Raw genomic sequence first — 14,272 nt, forward strand, 5'->3', positions numbered from 1 at the left:
GAGCCGTCCAGCCAGGACCAGCCAGAGCCGTCCAGCCAGGACCAGCCAGAGCCGTCCAGCCAGGACCAGCCAGAGCCGTCCAGCCAGGACCAGCCAGAGCCGTCCAGCCAGGAGCCGCCAGAGCCGTCCAGCCAGGAGCCGCCAGAGCCGTCCAGCCAGGAGCCGCCAGAGCCGTCCAGCCAGGAGCCGCCAGAGCCGTCCAGCCAGGATCCGCCAGAGCCGGCCAGCCAGGATCCGCCAGAGCCGGACAGCCAGGATCCGCCAGAGCCGGCCAGCCAGGATCCGCCAGAGCCGGCCAGCCAGGATCCGCCAGAGCCGGCCAGCCAGGATCCGCCAGAGCCAGCCAGCCAGGATCCGCCAGAGCCAGCCAGCCAGGATCCGCCAGAGCCAGCCAGCCAGGATCCGCCCCTCAGTCCGGTGCTGCCCCTCAGTCCGGTGCTGCCCCTCAGTCCGGAGCTGCCCCTCAGTCCGGAGCTGCCCCTCAGTCCGGAGCTGCCCCTCAGTCCGGTGCTGCCCTTTGGTATAGTGGGATTGACATGGAGGGTGGCCATTGGGAGGAGGCCACGGAAGCGGGGTTTGACTATGGTGGGGTGGGGACCACGACCAGCGCCAGAGCCGCCACCGTGGACAGACGCCCACCCAGACCCTCCCCTAGAGTTTATGCTGGTGCGCCCGGAGTTCGCACCTTAAGGGGGGGGTTATGTCACGTTCCTGACCTGTTTTCCTTTTTCTTGTATTTATTTAGTTGGTCAGGGCGTGAGTTGGGTGGGTTTGTCTATGTTTGATTTTCTATGTTGGGATGTTTGTGTTCGGCCGGGTATGATTCTCAATCAGAGACAGCTGTCAAATTGGTCCGATCCGTCTCGCCTCTCCTCGTCCGAGGAGGAGGAAGAATATGACGATAGCCGTTACATCAATATACGCTTCGGAATTGGATAAGGACGCGCAGTTGCATCCCCGATGTGTCTGTCTTCACTTGTAGCCTGTGAGAAAGTCACGTGATGGAGAGCCATGCGAGTGAGAGATGCTTTGGAGCACGCAGCACACAGGGAGAAGGGAATTATAATTATTATATTCAGACCAAGGGCACAACGGCCATTGGCTGCAAAAGGCATGGATTTTTTTAGAGGGCATTATGGCCACACAAAGGGGATGGCGTTGGGAAATTCGAGGCATTATCAAGTGCTTGTCAAATTGTGAATGAGAGACTGATGAAGTGTGTACAGCCTGCACATAAAACAAAGCAGAGCTCATGCAACTTTTTTGTATCATCACTAGTTGCATCATACAGCCTGAGAATGTATTAAAAATCTAAACATATAGCCCAACGTTTGTATAACTAAAGTTACATAAATAACTCTAAATTACCTGACTCAACACAGAATAGCGAAATGTGTGCACTCTCTCAGATCATTTGGAGAAAATATCCTTTCTATTTCATACAGCTTTGTTCACTTGTATTCTTCATACTATAAAATACTATAAAATAATATAAAATAGTGCCACGGAATTCTAAGCAAATCTTTTCTGCTAAATGAACTAGTGTATCCTACAGCCATACGGCGTAGCTAGATCAGGACCTAACATAAGGACAACTCAGAGTATGCTATTTTGTTCTTCTAAAATAGACTACATTTTCTTCATATCATGTTTGTTTAGACCTGTCTAAAATAATTTATGGATTTATTGTGAAAGCTATATTACATGGATTTTTTAAAATGTAGATGTTCCAAAGGTCTGCATCAGTGGCTTGTAGGAAGCTAGGAGATGCTAATGTGTTTATGTTAAGTAACGGTCAATTACCGTGAGACCGGCAGTTATTTGCTTGATAATCACCGGATGACAAAATTTTGTGACCGCCACAGCCCTAGGGTCAGATGGATAGAGCAGGGCTGCCCAACCCTCTACCTGGAGATCTACTGTCCTGTAGGTTTTCAGTCCAACCCTCTTCCTGGAGATCTACCGTCCTGTGGGTTTTCAGTCCAACCCTCTTCCTGGAGATCTACTGTCACTCCACCAATCAAGCCTTTATGGTTGAGTGACCAGACGGAAGCCACTTCTCAGTAAAAGGCACATGACAGCCCACTTGGAGTTTGCCAAAAGGCACCTAAAGACTCTCAGACCATGAGAAACAAGATTCTCTGGTCTGATGAAACCAATATTGAACTCTATGGCCTGAATGCCAAGCGTCACGTCTGGAGGAAACCTGGCACCATCAGTAGGCGAAGCATGGTAATTGTAGCATCATGCTGTGAGGATGTTTTTCAGCGGCAGGGACTGGGAGACTAGTCAGGATTGAGGGAAAGATGAACGGAGCAAAGTACAGAGAGATCCTTAATGAAAACCAACAGGATAACGACCATAAGCACCCAGACAAGACAACGCAGGAGTGGCTTCGGGTTCAACACTCCCCATCCAACCTGACAGAGCTTGAGAGGATCTACAGAGAAGAATGGGAGAAACTCCCCAAATACAGGTGTGCCAGGCTTATAGCGTCCTACCCAATAATACTCGAGGCTGACATCGCTGCCAAAGGTGCTTCATCAAAGTACTGAGTAAATGGTCTGAATACTTATGTAAATGTGATATTTCAGTTTTTTGTTTTTAATACATTTGCAAAAATGTCTAAAAATCTGTTTTCCGAAAGCACTGTATCCAAGCTGCAGGTTAATGTTATCTCTAGACTTGGTTTCCTCAATCATAATCAATCCTCTCTCACCCCAGCTGCCAAACTAACCCTGATTCAGATGACCATCCTACCCGTGCTAGATTACAGACACGTAATTTATAGATTGGCAGGTAAGGGTGCTCTCGAGCAGCAAGATGTTCTTTACCATTCTGCAATCAGATTTGTCACCAAAGCTCCTTATAGGACACATCACTGCACTCTATACTCCTCTGTAAACTGGTCATCTCTGTATACCCGTCGCTAGACCCACTGGTTGATGCTTATTTATAAAACCCTCTTAGGTCTCACTCCACCCTATCTGAGATACCTACTGCAGCCCTCATCCTCCACATACAACACCCGGTCTGCCAGTCACATTCTGTTAAAGGTCCCCAAAGCACACACATCCCTGGGTCGCTCCTCTTTTCAGTTCGCTGCAGCTAGCGACTGAAATGAGCCGCAAAAAAACACTCAAACTGGACAGTTTTATCTCCATCTCTTCATTCAAGACTCAATCATGGACATTCTTACTGACAGTTGTGACTGTTTCACGTGATGTAATGCTGCCTCTACCTTTTTGCACTTCGTGCTGTTGTCTGTGCCAACAATGTTTGTACCATGTTTGTGCTGCTACCATGTTGTGCTGCTACCATGCTGTGTTGTCATGTTGTGCTGCTACTATGCTGTGTTGTCATGTTGTGCTGCTACCATGTTGTGTTGCTACCATGCTGTGTTGTCATGTTGTGCTGCTACCATGCTGTGTTGTCATGTTGTGTTGCTACCATGCTGTGTTGTCATGTTGTGCTGCTACCATGTTGTGTTTTCATGTTGTGCTGCTACCATGTTGTGTTTTCATGTTGTGCTGCTACCATGTTGTGTTGTCATGTTGTGTTGCTACCATGTTGTGTTGTTAGGTTGTGTTGCTACCATGTTGTGTTGTCATGTTGTGTTGCTACCATGTTGTGTTGTCATGTTGTGTTGTCATGTTGTGTTGCTACAATGTTGTGTTGTCATGTTGTGATGCTACCATGCTGTGTTGTCATGTTGTGTTGCTACCATGTTGTGTTGTCATGTTGTGTTTCTACCATGTTGTGTGGTCATGTTTGTTGCTACCATGTTGTGTTGTCATGTTGTTTTGCTACCATGTTGTGTTGTCATGTTGTGTTTCTACCATGTTGTGTTGTCATGTTGTTTTGCTACCATGTTGTGTTGTCATGTTGTGTTTCTACCATGTTGTGTTGTCATGTTTTGTTGCTACCATGTAGTGTTGTCATGTTGTGTTGCTACCATGTTGTGTGGTCATGTTGTGTGGTCATGTTGTGTTGCTACCATGTTGTGTTGTCATGTTGTGTTGCTACCATGTTGTGTTGTTAGGTTGTGTTGCTACCATGTTGTGTTGTCATGTTGTGTTGCTACCATGTTGTGTTATCATGTTGTGTTGTCATGTTGTGTTGCTACAATGTTGTGTTGTCATGTTGTGATGCTACAATGTTGTGTTGTCATGTTGTGTTTCTACCATGTTGTGTTGTCATGTTTTGTTGCTACCATGTTGTGTGGTCATGTTTGTTGCTACCATGTTGTGTTGTCATGCTGTGTTGCTACCATGTTGTGTGGTCAGGTTGTGTTGTCATGCTGTGTTGTCAGGTTGTGTTGCTACCATGTTGTGTTGTTGTCTTAGATCTCTCTTTATGTAATGTTCTGGTGTCTCCTACTTTGTTTTATCCCAGCCCCCGTCCCTGCAGGAGATCTTTTGCCTTCTTGGTAGGCCTACATTGTAAATACGAATTTGTTCTTGACTTACCTTGTTAAATAAAGGTTAAATCAAACTAAAATAAAAAGAGGAGCGATTCAGCTCAGTACCCAAGTTCCTGTGTGTGTGTGTGTGTGTGTGTGTGTGTGTGTGTGTGTGTGTGTGTGTGTGTGTGTGTGTGTGTGTGTGTGTGTGTGTGTGTGTGTGTGTGTGTGTGTGTGTGTGTGTGTGTGTGTGTGAGAGAGAGAGAGAGAGAGAGACCGGACTTTGAGTTGATGGACACTCTTGAGGTTCGTCAAAGAGCTTTGTCGGTGTTGCCAAATTTGTTCTTGCTGTTGGTACCTAAATAATACACTAAGAATATTTTTTGAAATTGGTTAACCAGAGGTATCTTAATAATAAAAATGCTCCTGGGTACTCTGCTCCAACACATCTATACACAGATGGAAATTCCAAACATTACCCCCACCCTCTTCCTCTTCTCCATCCCAAAGTCAAAATACTGCCCATGCAAACCCCTCCCTTACGCCACAGCTATGATTAAACCAAGACAAGAGTGTGAGAAACGGAAAATGGGAGAACTCACATTTCTCCCTGCTTTTATCACCACCCCAAACACCATCCATCTCTTTCCTTCTGTTTCCACGCCTGTATTTGCAGGTGCATTGTTTTGTTTTAGATTTTTATTAATCTCCAACGGATGTTAGGCTACTTAAAAAAACAGTATTCATTGTAGAACAATATCAAACGGGTGTACTGCTATGTGTGAATCTGCTATTGTTTACATTTTGTCTCTCTCTCTATATATGCCTCACGCGCCGCTAACGGTAAGCTAAATGTGGGTCAGTCGGTGTACTGAACTCGAGCCAAATCCACACGCGCAAAACAGTCTAGGGTGAGCGAGCTCAGCACAGTCAGAATTTAACGGCTTCCCCCATGACCACGGTTCCTAATGTAATCTACATTACTGTCTATAAACCTATTTTTTATTTTATTTTTATTTAACCTTTATTAAACTAGGTAAGTCAGTTAAGAAGAAATTCTTATTTACAATTTATTCTTTTATCAACTTAGCGTTTATAACGAGTCTCTTTCATCTTTAAACTACTCCACATAGCCGCTTCAACTGCGTAAAAATAGGATTCATGCACGATCTGCAACTGCATAACGGCACGCATCAAAAACACCCTGGCTCATATTGGTCCCCTGCCAGGCTAGAGCATCTCATCTCCCGCTCCTCACTGTGTGACAAGATGGAAGAGGATGAGGGAGGGAAACTAAAACACGGTAAAGCGGGATGACTTTGCACTTACCAAAATACAATTCCCGGTAACGTCAACAACGACACTTATATCCACTTCTTCCTTTGGCAGCTTTCAGCAGTCCGCAGTGTGCTCAGAACGGAGCTACTCTCTCACCGTTCCCTGCAGGTGGTCAGGGGGTGGACTGACCATTCACTGGATGCTGGCCGGGAGAGGGAGAGGCATAGGCGGGGAGAGGAGGAGGCGGCGAAGCGGTGTTAGACTACAAAGCAATAGACTGGAGCGATGCACAGCAACGGGAGGCAAGAGCGCTAGAGAGGCAGGCTAGGCAGCTCGCCCGGTCTGTAGCTAACAAACACACACACACACACACACACACACACACACACACACACACACACACACACACACACACACACACACACACACACACACACACACACACACACACACCGGCATCCAGGTTGAGAGGCTCACATGTAGAAAGAGCGCCATCTTCAGGCCTTGAGAGAAGCATCTCTTCCAGAACTACAAACAATGGATAGAAATAGGAAAAGTATTATTGTGTAAAATGCAGAAAGTTAAAGTGCACGATGTTAAAAGAGGAAATTAAAGAGGACTTGCCTAGTTAAATAAAGGTTAAATAAATAAATATTTTTTTTTATTCATTAATAGTACACTTGGGGCTTGGTTAAAACGTGGGATATAGTAAATGTAAAGGATCACACTTTAAATCAAGCTGATCATTCATGGAGATTGACCTACAATGATAACCTTGCACACATACACACACACACACACAGGACTCGCGAGTCCCAACTCCAGTGGGCCAATGTCGTTCAGTGCAGTGTTCCAGAATGTGTAGTATTAGGTTAGCAGTAGTTCACAGGGTCATGTTCTCGCTCATGGTCAACGTAGAGACATTTAATTGAGGTAGCTTTTTGATGATAGTTCTCTTTTTCTGTCTCTCTGTCTGTCTTTCTAACAGGTATTGATCCCGAATCATCTGCACAGCTCAACAAAAACATTTGCCTGCTGAGCTAAAGCCTAGTCACAAGATCAGGGAACTAACATGAGTCTTCAGAGGGGTATCCTATGATGCAAGCTAGATCTGCTCAGAGTTTTCTAAATCTAGCCAGCTTCAGTTAGCTTCCCATTCCAGCTCAGGCTTCATCCGTACTACAACGGTGGATATTACTCATCCGCCTGCCGCTAACTGTAGCAGGCTTGTAAATGCGCGTGCATGGCGCACATGGCTAGTCGAACGTTGAACTCTTCATTGAGACAATGCTGAAACATTAATCCACTGTCAAGTCAGTGCCACATTTTCATTGGTGCCGAAATCAAAACGAATGAAAAGTTATCTTGCAAATTCAGCAGGCTAATGTGTGAAAAATACTTTTAGAAGTGCCATCTTTATTGTAGTACTTTGGTGTAGTTATCAATGCACGAGCACATTTCTTCCCCACTCCTATCGGTAAAATAATTGTATTAAGTCATACAAACGTAAAATGTGCGTGAAGTTTGAAATGCATTGTCATTACAAAATGTGTAACGTAATAGGTATTTTTGAACAAACAAAAACATTTGTTTAATAAAATATTTCATCAGTTGCCTTCCTGAAATGAATTGGAGGATGAAACAATCTTTCCTAGAGGGAGGGAATCTGATTTCATTGGTCCACAACTCGTGGCTCAGATACTTCATTCCGAATAAAATGTGCTTAGCCCTTAGTTAGTCTCCTCTGGAGCAGGTTAGATCTGAAGGATTCGTTGACATATAAATGTACCTGGCTAAAAGGTGAGCCACATTCGTGGTACCAGTTATCTCGAGTTGAACTCAAGAGTTAAAACTTCTTGTCAATATGGGGGCGCTGTTTTCACTTTGTAAAAATTCGTTCCCAAATTAAACTGCCTCGTACTCAATTCTTGCTCGTACAATATGCATATTATTATTACTATTGGATAGAAAACACTCTCTAGTTTCTAAAACCGTTTGAATTATATCTGTGAGTAAAACAGAACTCAAGTTGCAGCTAACTTCCTGTCAGGAAGTGAGAAATCTGAAATCGGGCACTCTGTTCCAGGGTCAGTTTATTAATTTGCATGTAATCTATGAGTCGACATGCACTGCATACGATTTCCCCTAGATGTCAGTAAGCAGTGAGAATTGGAATGGGGTTGCTAGGCAGATCTGAGGCCATATAAAGGCTCTTGGAACGTGGGGTGCACTCTTTTCAACGTTCGTCATGGCGCAAGACAGACCTCAGGATGGCATTCTGAAAAGCTCTCGTTATAGGCCTTAGATATATCCGGCTCTGATTTTATTCGATATAGGTGTTAAAAACATCATAATGTAGTTATTTTAAACCGAGTTATATCAGTTTATATCAGTATATTGCGATTTTCGGAATTTTCTTTGTGCGTTATAGTGAGTTGGGCACGTCTGGGCCACATAGCTAATGTTTGCTGCTAATTCCTAAGTTGAAGACGACAATCTACAACCGAGCAACGATGATTCTGGACAAAGGACAACTTGCACAAGATTCTGATGGAAGCTCATCAAAAAGTAAGAACTATTTATGATGTTAATTCGTTGTTCTGTTGAAAAATGTTACACTACTATTCCGCCATTAATTTCGGTGCGGTCTCGCTTTAACGCACGCTGTATGTCGTAGTAACGTTAATTTTAAAAATCTAACACAGCGGTTGCATTAAGAACTAATGTATCTTTCATTTGCTGTCCAACCTGTATTTTTTAGTCAAGTTTATGATTAGTTATTGATTAGATTAGGTGCCTCTCCCAAGATTTCTCCCGACATTTTGTTGGCAGCTTGGCTACTATTCTCATTGTATAACCACGATTTGTGCCGCTAAATATGCACATTTTCGAACAAACAATATATGTATTGTGTAATATGATGCTATAGGACTGTCATCTGATGAAGTTTTGAGAAGGTTAGTGAAAAATGTAATATCTTTTGCTGGTTTATTCGCTATCGCTAACGTGCATGAATCAATGCTGGTGTGTGGTTGGCTATTGTAGTAAGCTAATATAATGCTAAATTGTGTTTTCGCTGTAAAACACTTAAAGAATCTGAAATATTGGCTGGATTCACAAGATCTGTGTCTTTCATTTGCTGTACGCTGTGTATTTTTCATAAATGTTTTATGATGAGTATTTAGGTAATTCACGTTGCTCTCTGTAGTTATTCTAGTTGCTTTGGTGAGAGTTGTGATGGTGGCTGCAATGTAAAACTATGATTTATACCTGAAATATGCACATTTTTCGAACAAAACATATGCTATACAATAAATATGTTATCAGACTGTCATCTGATGAAGTTGTTTCTTGGTTAGTGACTATTTATATCTTTATTTGGTCGAATTTGTGATAGCTACCTATGCAGGAAAAAAATGGTGGGAAAAAAAAGTCGTGTCTTTTGCTATGGTGGTTAGCTAATAGAAATACATATTGTGTCTTCCCTGTAAAACATTTTAAAAATCAGAAATGATGGCTGGATTCACAAGATGTGTATCTTTCATTTGGTGTCTTGGACTTGTGATTTCATGAACATTTTATTATATGATATCCCTGTGGCTTTAGGCTAGGCTATGCTAGTCAGCTTTTTTGATGGGGGGGATCCCGGATCCGGGTTTGTGACTCGTTAGAGGTTTTAACCAAAGTTATCTCGTTATCTCCTCAAACTACATTTGTAGTATGGAGCTATGGTCACAGACAAGGTTGCAGCACCGGTGCCTGGGTAAAATCACTGGGGAAGCCAGGCCAGGGGGGGAAAAGCCCTATTACAACCTATGTGTTGTGATATTTGCTTTGTGTTCTCTATAACCTGGTAGTTCATAAGCCTTGCAACTGTGATATATAGTCCTAAGGCCGAGACAATAAGAAGACACAGTGGCAGAACAAATTCAACCACACCTTTTGTTTCATCACAAAACCGGAGAGCAACATCTGTCCGGTGAAGTCCACAACGCATATTGCATGTAAAAAACAGTTACATAACCTACAGCATGGCCAAGAAGTTAATGTTTTCGACATTTTCGGACTACTAAACAACTATTGATTTAGAACCACAGAGAGTTACCACAAGTCACAAAGAAAACAGGAGCTGGCTCCACTATTCCAGCACCATTTCAACTTAAACATTTCAACATCATCAAATCACCTCTGCTTTGTCTAATACAGTAACAACTAAAAGATACCAAAAACGATTTAGTCCAATCAACGTAAGCTAAATTTGGTGTCTGTCCAGGGTTCTGATTTCTCTGTCTGTGTGTGTGCATGTAGAAAAAACATATTGACTCACCCTACTTGTAGAGAAAAACCAATGCCATCCTCCTCTCTCATGTTGACAAAATGGTCCATGACTCTGTCATAGAGTACACACTTAAATGTTTTGTTGTCCTAGGCTACCTGGCTAAAATGATTGCTCGCTAGCTTAACTTCCTTTCATAGTCAAAGTTAGCTAGTGTTAGGTTCTAATTCTCAGAGTAAAAAACTCACCGGACACTATGATCCATCAATCAATCAAATGTATTTATAAAGCCTTTCTTACATCAGCTGATGTCACAAAGTGCTGTACAGAAACCCAGCCTCAAGCCCCAAACAACAAGCAATACCGGTGTAGAAGACCAGAGGTTAGGAAAAACTCACCAGAAAGGCCGGAACCTAGGAAAAAACCCAGAGAGGAACCGAGCTCTGAGGGGTGGCCAGTCCTCTTCTGGCTGTGCCGCCGGGTGGAGATTATAAGAGAACATGGCCAAGATGTTCAAATGTTCATAGATGACCAGCAGGGTCAGATAATAGTAATCACAGTGGTTGTAGAGGGTGCAACAGGTCAGCAGCTCAAGATTAGATGTCAGTTGGCTTTTCATAGCCGATCATTCAGAGTATCTCGACCGCACCTGCTGTCTCTAGAAAGTTTAAAACAGCAGGTCTGGGACAAGGTAGCACATCCGGTGAACAGGCAATGGTTCCATAGCCGCAGGCAGAACAGTTGAAACTGGAGCAGCAGCACAACCAGGTGGACTGGGGACAGCAAGGAGTCATCAGGCCAGGTAGTCCTGAGGCATGGTCCTAGGGCTCAGGTCTTCCGAGAGAAAGAGAGAGAAAGAGAAACAGAGAGAGAAAAAGAGAGAGAGAGAATTAGAGAGAGCAGACTTAAATTCACACAGGACACCGGATAAGACAAGAGAAATACTCCAGATATAAGACTGACCCTATCCCCCCCGACACATAAACTATTGCAGCATAAATACTGGAGGCTGAGACAGGAGGGGTCGGGAGACACTGTGGCCCTGCCCGACGATACCCCTGGACAGGGCCAAATAGCAGGATATAACCCCAACCACTTTGCCAAAGCACAGCCCCCACACCACTAGAGGGATATCTTCAACCACCAACTTACTATCCTGAGACAAGGCCGAGTATAGCCCACGAAGATCTCCCCCACGGCACGAACCTGAGGGAGGGCGCCAACCCAGACAGGAAGATCCCGTCAGTGACTCAACCCACTCAAGTGATGTACCCCTCCTACGGACAGCATGGAAGAAGACCAGTAAGCCAGTGACTCAGCCCCCGTAATAGGGTTTGAGGCAGAGAATCCCAGTGGAGAGAGGGGAACCGGCCAGGCACAGACAGCAAGGGCGGTTCGTTGCTCCACTGCCTTTCCGTTCACCTTCACACTCCTGGGCCAGACTACACTCAATCATAGGACCTACTAAAGAGATGAGTCTTCAATCAAGACTTAGCGGTGGAGACCGAGTCTGCATCTCTCACATGGATAGGCAGACCATTCCATAAAAATGGAGCTCTATAGGAGAAAGCCCTGCCTCCAGCTGTTTGCTTAGAAATTCTAGGGACATTAAGGAGGCCTGCATCTTGTGACCGTAGCGTATGTATAGGTATGTATGGCAGGACCAAATCGGAAAGATAGGTAGGAGCAAGCCCATGTAATGCTTTGTAGCTTAGCAGTAAAACCTTGAAATCAGACCTAGCCTTAACAGGAAGCCAGTGTAGAGAGGCTAGCACAGAAGTAATATGATCACATTTTCTGGTTCCAGTCAAGATTCTAGCAGCCGTGTTTAGCACTAACTGAACTTTATTTAGTGCTTTATCCAGGTAGCCGGAAAGTAGAGCATTTCAGTAGTCTAATCTAAAAGTGACAAAAGCATGGATACATTTTTCTGCATCATTTTTGGACAGAAAGTTTCTGATTTTTGCAATGTTACGTAGATGGAAAAAAGCTGTCCTTGAAACAGTCTTAATATGTTTGTCAAGAAAGAGATCAGGGTCCAGAGTAACGCTGAAGTCCTTCACAAGTTTTTTTTGAGACGACTGTACAACCATCAAGATTAATTGTCAGATTCAACAGAAGATCTCTTTGTTTCTTGGGACCTTTAAAACTAGCATCTCTGTTTTGTCTGAGTTTAAAAATAGAACATTTGCCACCATCCACTTCCTTCTGTCTTAAACACAAGCTTCCAGGGAGGGAAATTTTGGGGCTTCACCATGTTTCATCGAAATGTACAGCTGTGTATTGTCCGCATTGCAGTGAAAGTTAACATTATGTTTCTGAATGACATCACCAAGAGGTAAAATATTTAGTGAAAACAATAGTGGTCCTAAAACGGAGCCTTGAGGAACAGCGAAATTTACAGTTGATTTGTCAGAGAACAAACCATCTACAGAGACAAACTGATATCTTTCCGACAGATAAGATCTACACCAGGCCAGAACTTTTCAGTGTAGACCAATTTGGGTTTCCAATCTCTCCAAAAGAATGTGGTAATCGATGGTATCAAAAGCAGCACTAAGGTCTAGGAGCACGAGGACAGATGCAGAGCCTCGGTCTGACACCATTAAAAGGTCATATACCACCTTCACAAGTGCAGTCTCAGTGCTATGATGGGCTCTAAAACCAGACTGAAGCATTTCGTAAACATTGTTTGTCTTCAGGAAGGCAGTGAGGAACATTTTCTACAATTTGTGAGAGGAATGAGAGACACGATATAGGCCAATATTATTTTTTATTTTCTGGATCAAGGTTTGTCTTTTTCAAGAGAGGCTTTATTACTGCCACTTTTAGTGAGTTTGGTACACATCCGGTGGATAGGGAGCCATTCATTATGTTCAACATAGGAGGGCCAAGCACAGGAAGCAGCTCTCAGTAGTTTAGTTGGAATAGGGTCCAGTGTGCAGCTTGAAGGTTTACAGGCCATGACTATTTTCATCAATGTGTCAAGAGATATAGTATTAAAAAACTTTAGTGTCTCCCTTGATCCTAGGTCCTGGCAGTGCTGTGCAGACACAGGAGAACTGAGCTTTGGAGAAATACGCAGATTTAAAGAGGAATCCGTAATTTGCTTTCTAATGATCATGATCTTTTCGTCAAAGAAGTTCATGAATTTATCACTGCTGAAGTGAAAGCCATCCTCACTTGGGGAATGCTGCTTTTTAGTTAGCTTTGCGACAGTATCAAAAATACATTTTGGATTGTCTTATTCTCCTCAATTAAGTTGAAAAAATAGGATGACCGAGCAGCAGTGAGGGCTCTTCGATACTGCACGGTACTGTCTTTCCAAGCTTGCCGGAAGACTTTCAGTTTAGTGTAGCTCCATTTCCGTTCCAATTTTCTGGAAGCTTGCTTCAGGGCTTGGGTATTTTCTGTATACCAGGGAGCTAGTTTCTTATGGCAAATGTTTTTCGTTTTTAGGGGTGCGACTGCATCTAGGGTATTACGCAAGGTTACATTGAGTTCCTCAGTTAGGTGGTTAACTGATTTTTGTACTCTGACGTCCTTGAGTAGGTGGAGGGAGTCTGGAAGGTCATCTAGGAATCTTTGGGTTGTCCGAGAATTTATAGCACAGCTTTTGATGATCCTTGGTTGGGGTCTGAGCAGATTATTTGTTGTGATTGCAAACGTAATAAAATGATGGTCCGATAGTCCTGGATTATGAGGAAAAACATTAAGTTCCACCACATTTATTCCACGGGACAAAACTAAGTCCAGAGTATGACAGTCAGTGAGTAGGTCCGGAGACATGTTGGACAAAACCCAGTGAGTCGATGATGGCTCCAAAAGCCTTTTGGAGTGGGTCTGTGGACTTTTCCATGTGAATATTAAAGTCACCAAAATGTTGAATATTATCTGCCATGACTACAAGCTCCGATATGAATTCAGGGAACTCAGTGAGGAATGCTGTATATGGCCCAGGAGTCCTGTAAACAGTAGCTGTAAAAAGTGATTGGGTAGGCTGCATAGATTTCATGACTAGAAGCTCAAAATACAAAAACGCAGCCGTTTTTTTGTGTAAATTGACATTTGCTATTGTAAATGTTAACAACACCTCCGCCTTTGCGGGATGCACGGGGGATATGGTCACTAGTGTAACCAGGAGGATAGGCATCATTTAACACAGTAAATTCATCAGGCTTAAGCCATGTTTCAGTCAGGCCAATCACATCAAGATTATGATCCGTGATTAGCTCATTGACTATAACTGCCTTTGAAGTGAGGGATCTAACATTTTGAGATGTGAGATATCTCACCTATTTTGAGATGTGAGATAT

This window comes from Salvelinus namaycush, chromosome 7 (genome assembly GCF_016432855.1).
Source record: "Salvelinus namaycush isolate Seneca chromosome 7, SaNama_1.0, whole genome shotgun sequence".
Classification (NCBI taxonomy): domain Eukaryota; kingdom Metazoa; phylum Chordata; class Actinopteri; order Salmoniformes; family Salmonidae; genus Salvelinus; species Salvelinus namaycush.